The 6,095-nt window shown below is 46.5% G+C and overlaps 1 protein-coding gene across 1 annotated transcript in view; it reads left to right on the plus strand.

The window, feature by feature from the left end:
* Positions 1–152: 152 nt before the first annotated feature.
* The window catches only part of HEY2 (hes related family bHLH transcription factor with YRPW motif 2), a 19,795-nt gene continuing 13,852 nt past the window's right edge, over positions 153–6,095 (plus strand). Inside the window, exon 1 of the mRNA XM_006027720.3 lies at positions 153–320. The gene's annotated coding sequence lies outside the window, so the exon portion shown is untranslated. The remainder of the gene's footprint in view (positions 321–6,095) is intronic.

Consider the following 6,095-nt stretch of genomic DNA (forward strand, 5'->3'; position numbering starts at 1 on the left):
CCCCCCCTTCCCGGCCCGGACGTCGCATTTCCAGGGTTGCATCGGGTCGGTGCTGAGGCGCGCAGCCAGCCGCCGCCGCCCTCCGGGGAGGAGATGCGGGCTGCCCCCCCAGTCGGCTTTCCCCAGCGACGATGCAAAACTGTGCCGCCTGCCTTGCCAGAGAGGCGCTCCCGGGCCCGCAGGGTCCAAGCGTGGCCTCGGCCAGAGTCTGTGCCCGGGGCGGGTTGCCGGGCACACGCTGCTGGTCCCACTGTCCCACCAGCTAACCGCCTGGGAAGTGTCACCCAGGGCACCACTAACTAGGTGTCCTGCCCTTCAAGGTAAAAGGCTGTCCCACTCCTGTTTTAATGCAAGTCAAATCAGACCCGGATTAAAGCCCACCTCTGTTTTCAGCGGTGAAGCTGGCTGAATCCCAGCCCAGGGAGCCACACAGACAGCTTCAGCAGGTGCTAGGAAAGGGATGGGGAAGCTACCTGCCATCTCCCTCAAAAGCCCAGATCCTGCCCCCTCCTGCCCTCTGGGAAGGGTGCACCCCCTACTTTCATGACCCCTACACCTTAAACCAGTGACTCCCAACCAGGGGGCCTCTGGGGTGCCTTGAGATCTTTTCAGGTGTGCCACGGGCAATGGTAGCACTGTGAGGTGTGTGGACATGATCCACAAGGGGTCCCAAAATGAAGCGAGTAGGCAGTAAGTTTAAAGCTAGCAAAAAGAAGGGTTTGGGTTTTTTTTGCACAGCCCTTCATTCAAGCGTGGAACTCATTGCCACCAGATATTGTGGGGGCTGACAGTTTAGCCAGATTTAAAAAGAGACTGGGCAAATTGGTTGCCCCAGCCTCTCCCTGCCCTCTCTGCTACATGCATCAGGGTGTTTTTAAGCCTTCCTCAGAGGCATGAATGACTCCCGCGACTGCAGGGGCACCATGGTGGCAAGTGGCGAGTGGAGACTGCCCGCAACCACTGTCAGTGGTGTTGGCAGCAGCAAGCGGTAAGCAGGGACCACCTGCAGCTGCCACCGGCAGTGTCAGCAGCAGGGGGGAGGGGGGGATGTGGCAAGTGACTGGCACCAGGCAGCAAGCAGGGACCACCCACAACCGCCAGCAGCCATGTCAACAACAAGGCAGCGTGGTGACCACCTGCAGAAGCCGGAGGCAGCTTCGGCGGCAGGCAATCTCGGGGCGGGGGGCATGTGCCCCACTGTGCCTTCCCTACGTGTTGCCTATGCTCAGAGATGTTGGGTGCTGGCTACAGCCAGACCTGGGGACTTTGACTGGGGTGTGCCAATGCTTCTGCTGGGAATGAAGCTAAACATTCCTGGCTGGAGGGTCTTGCCTCTCTGCTGAAGGTCAGAGAGATGGCCATATTTGGGGTCAGAAAGGAATTTACTCCCTGGTCAGATTGGTATAGACTGTGGGGAGTTTTGCCTTCCTCTGTAGCAGGGGGAACAGCCCTCTACCTGGGATCTCTTGAGGGTATATTGACAACATTTCATAGAAGCAGGACCCTGACTGCCCCATTCCCCTGCTTAACTTGTGGCAGGTGAGGGTGTTAGGTCTGTGTTATGTCAGGGTTAAGGGATGTCTTATGTAGAGTTTAGATTCTGGACTGCATGGGATGGGTTGGCTAGGGCTGACCCTGCCTCAGGCAGAGGGTTGTCCCAGATGACCTCTGGGGGTCCCTTCCAGCTCTGCTTCTCTATGACATGGGCTGCCCTGGTCCCCCTGCTTTACCTGTGGAAGGTTAGGGCATTAGGTCTTATGTTGTGTCAGGCTTTAGGGTAGTTTTACAAAGAGTTAATGGATGGTGTGGAAGGGTTTGACAAGGACTCGGACAGGGGGTTGGACTAGATGACCTCTGGAGGACCCTTCCAGTGATCCTGTGATCCTATTTGTTTGCAAATATCTAGTTGGTCAGATAAAAGATATCACCCCTTCCATAAGTTCTGATTCCTTCTGTGATCCTATGAAATTCTGGGAGAAAAGTGACGTTCCCTGAGCATGGGACATAAAAGGCACAGCCTCTGAATCAGAACTGCCTTAAGAGACCTTCAAGGCTGGAGGCTGCAAGGGAGAGAGGAAGAGTAGGGGGGAAAAATCAACCCCAGTTCACTCTCCCTTTCATCATCTGCAGTCTGCTGCGTGTGACACAGGAGACTGGACTAGGGTCTGACACACTCAATGGTATCTGTTATGTCCAAGACAAACCCCAGGGTCCCCCACAGAAATCCAAGGTGTTAGAAATATGCTGTCCTGCTGCCACTGTTCTGAGCTCTCTGCCCCCAAAGAACAGCTATGGGATCTTTGTGCCACAAAAGGCATGAATGCAGAGGAGGGCCTTTTCAAGGGGAGTTTAAGGCTGGGGACTTCCCCCCTACCTTTAGCTCCTGTAGGGCAAAGAGGAGGAGACTATGTGGTCTCTCAGGATCACAGAAAAGGAGAGTTGGAAGGGACCTCAGGAGGTCATTGAGTCCAACCCCTGAGGCAGGATCAGTCCTTGTCAAACCCTTCCACACCATTCATTAATTCTTCATAAAACTACCCTCAAGCCTGACACAACATAAGAGCTAATGCCCTAACCTGACACAACACAAGACCTAACTCCTTAACCTGCCACAGGTAAAGCAGAGGAACCAGAACAGCCCATGTCATAGAAGTAGGGCTGGAAGGGATCTCCAGAGTCCAACCCCTGTTCAGAGCAGCACCAAGAGTGACATCAGCCCCAGCTGTAAAAATAGATGTAAAAAATGTCCAAAAACAAACAAAAAAGAGCCATAATCATGGGCAGTCCAAGATGTAAATGTGGCTTGTGCTGTTGTTTCTCTTACCAAAGAAGGGGGCCTGGCAGGGCATGTTAAATTGTCCCTCAAGATATCTACACCCTCACATCAGTACCCACCTGCCCGGGACCCAGTTTGCCCCCCTTATGTATTTTAAAAGAAATCAGGAAGGTTAATCATTGTTTTAAAAATAAAAAAAACCCAAGGATCTTTTCCTGGTTAACTCAGATGAGCACCTTCAGAAGCACACTAAAGCTGAATCTCTTCTTATGTGGAAAAGACCCAGGCAGCATGAGTAAGGGCTGCCCAAGCACAGGTCTGTACCTTCACACGTGGGGAGGGCAGGGCACAGTGTTGCCAGGTCTTAAATATGAAATTATCATATGGTTGCTCAAAATGTTGTATTTGCTGAAAAATTAGCGTATGCTGAAAAATATGCAAATGTGAATACAAATAAGTACACAAATAAGTTGTCTTATTTACTTCTTATTGCTCACTGCAATTCACTAGTGAAGACCTGGGCTGGCAAAGTTGAAACATTTCTTTATTTTGAAGCAAGCAGACATGGGGATGTGCTGAGAGCTGCTTGGCCTGGCAGGAGAAACGCCATGTATCTGGGCCCAAGAAGGCAGCTTTCCTTAAGCGTTCCCCGGGATAACTGTTCTTCTGGTGTAGTTAAGTACCCGCCGAGGTGCTGGAGCTTAAAGCCCACTTTATGGAAATGGGAGGCTCCTCTTTAGCTTGCTCCTGTGGCCATATGGCTGACGGCAGGTGAAATTTGGGGGCATCCAAGCCCCAAGCCTCCCGGCTTGGGGCTGCACGTAGGATGCCTGCCAAAGACATTGGAAATATCTGAAGCCCCTGGAGGGAGTGGAGGATGTTTTCCGGTTGTAGTGCCACTTACGGTTCTGGACTGACTCATGGATTTAGATTTGATTTGGCTGATTTGGTTTGGAACATGAAAAATTTCTTTAAAAAAAAGACGGGGCTTCTTGGCCTCTTGTGGCTAAGTAGCTGCTGCACTGGTCTGTTGCCTAAACCAAGATGGATTTAAATGGCATTGTGTAATGGAGTGTGCACCCCTGTCCCATGCACTGTGGACAGGACAGCCTATGGGTCTTGTAATTAGCTTCCCAGTGGTCAGCTTCCAGTGGGAGGATCTTGGCTACATGCCTGCTTTATAGAAATGAGGGAATCCTCCCTAGCTTGCTCCTATGGTCTTTGGTTGAGGGCAAGTGAGACATGCAAACCCCAAGCCTCTGGACTTGGCCCTGCACGTAGGAAGCTCACCAATGGATATCTGAAGTTCCAGGCTGAAAAGTCTGGGGTGAAGGATACTTGCTGGTTGCAGCACTACATATGGTATTTGAACAATTGAACTTTGCTCAGTCAAAAGGATTTGGAACTTATCTGGCTAATTGGACCTGGAATATGAAAAACTTTACAAAAAAAATGTGTATATATATATATATATATATATAAATTGCCAGTTGTAGTGCCACATATGGTGCCTGAACAATTGAGTTTTGCTTAGCCGAAAGGATTCAGAACTGATTTGGCTAATTTGACCTGAAACAAGAAAAATTTTCCAAAAAAAAAAGAGCAGTGAGTTTTGCTCAATCCATATGATTTGGAACTGATTTGGCTAATTTGACCTGGAATATGACTTTTTTTTTTTAACCCAAAAGATAGTTAAGACTCCCTGAGAGTGACCTGGAGTTTGCATTTGCTGCATCAGTTAGCTGCCTCGAAAAGTATTGGAATCAAAAGCCATGGCAGAGGTGATATTTTTTATTAGACCAACTAGAGATTGGCAAAAAACGGTCTTCATTTGCATGCTTTCAGGCATCCTTCATCAGGCATAGGAGATTGCCAAAATTGTAAAAGTTCTCCTAGGTAGAAATGAAAACTCTGATGAAGGATACCTATGCCTGAAAGCTTGCAAATAAAGACTTTTTTTTTTTTGGCAAATATCTAGTCGGTCTAATAAAAGAGATCATGTTTGCCATGAGTTTTGATTCCTTTTGCCTCTAGACCAATATGACTACAACCTGGATACCTCCAAAATTATGGTACAGATAATTTGTCAGGTAAACAAATGTGTCAGCATTTTGTCAGGTAAAGAATATTTTTCTTGCAAAGAAAGCTTGCATATAAAGAACTTTTTTTGTTGTTGCAAAAATCAAGTTGGTCTAATAAAAGACATCACCTCTGCCACAAGTTCTGATTCCTGGGACATTCTGGAATCAGAATTCATGGTAGAGGTGATATCCTTTATTATCATTTAATTATTATTTATCATTTTATAATGTATTATGATTTGTTGTTTATTTATTATTATGAATTATTTATCATTTATTATTATCTTTTAATATGTTATTTTGCAAAAATCTAATAAAAGATATCACCTCTACCACAGTTCTGATTCCTGGTACATTTTTGAATCAGTACTCATGGTAGAAGTGATATCTTTTATTATTATTTTATTATTTATTATTTTATCAGTTATTATAGCTTATTATTATGCATACTTTGTTGTTTATTATTATTTTGTTATTTTATTGTGCAAAAATCGAGTTGCTCTAATAAAAGACGTCACCTCTACCACAAGTTCTGGTTCCTGGAATCAGAAGTCATGGTAGAGGTGATATCTTTTACTGTCATGTTATTATGCTTATCATGTATTTTATTATCTATTACTATGATGTGAGCTATTATTTTATTCATTATTATTATTATGTATTGCTATTTATTATTGTTGTTTTACTATTATTTATCAGTTATTATTGTTTATTATTATTATTTCATTATTTTATTATCCAAAAATCGAGTTGGTCTACTAAAAGTCGTCACCTCTGCCACAAGGTCCGATTCCTGGGACGTTTTGGAATCAGAAGTCATGGTAGCGGTGATATCTTTTACTGTCAGGTTGTTATGCCTATCATTTATTTGACTATCTATTATTATGATGCCTGAGCTATTATTTTCTTCATTATGCTGATGTATTGCTATTTATTATGATTGCTTTGCTATTATTGATTATTATTCATTTAATTTTGCAAAAAATCTAGTGGGTCCAAAAAAAGAAAGCCCTTGTGCCACGAGGTCTGATCCCTTTGGCCAACCCGGCCGTACCCCGGATACCTGGCCCAGGCACGTGGGGCATGTGTACTGCTCTGGCTGGTGCACGCTACAAGGGTTGAGATGCTGGTAGCAATACGACCCTGCTCAAGCCCGGCTGCAAGGGGAGGCAGGGACTGCCTCGTGCCGGGGCCGGGGCCGGGGCCGGGGCCGGGACAAACGCGGCCGCGAGCTCGGG

The sequence above is a fragment of the Alligator sinensis genome, unplaced genomic scaffold, assembly GCF_000455745.1.
Source record: "Alligator sinensis unplaced genomic scaffold, ASM45574v1 scaffold257_1, whole genome shotgun sequence".
Lineage (NCBI taxonomy): Eukaryota > Metazoa > Chordata > Crocodylia > Alligatoridae > Alligator > Alligator sinensis.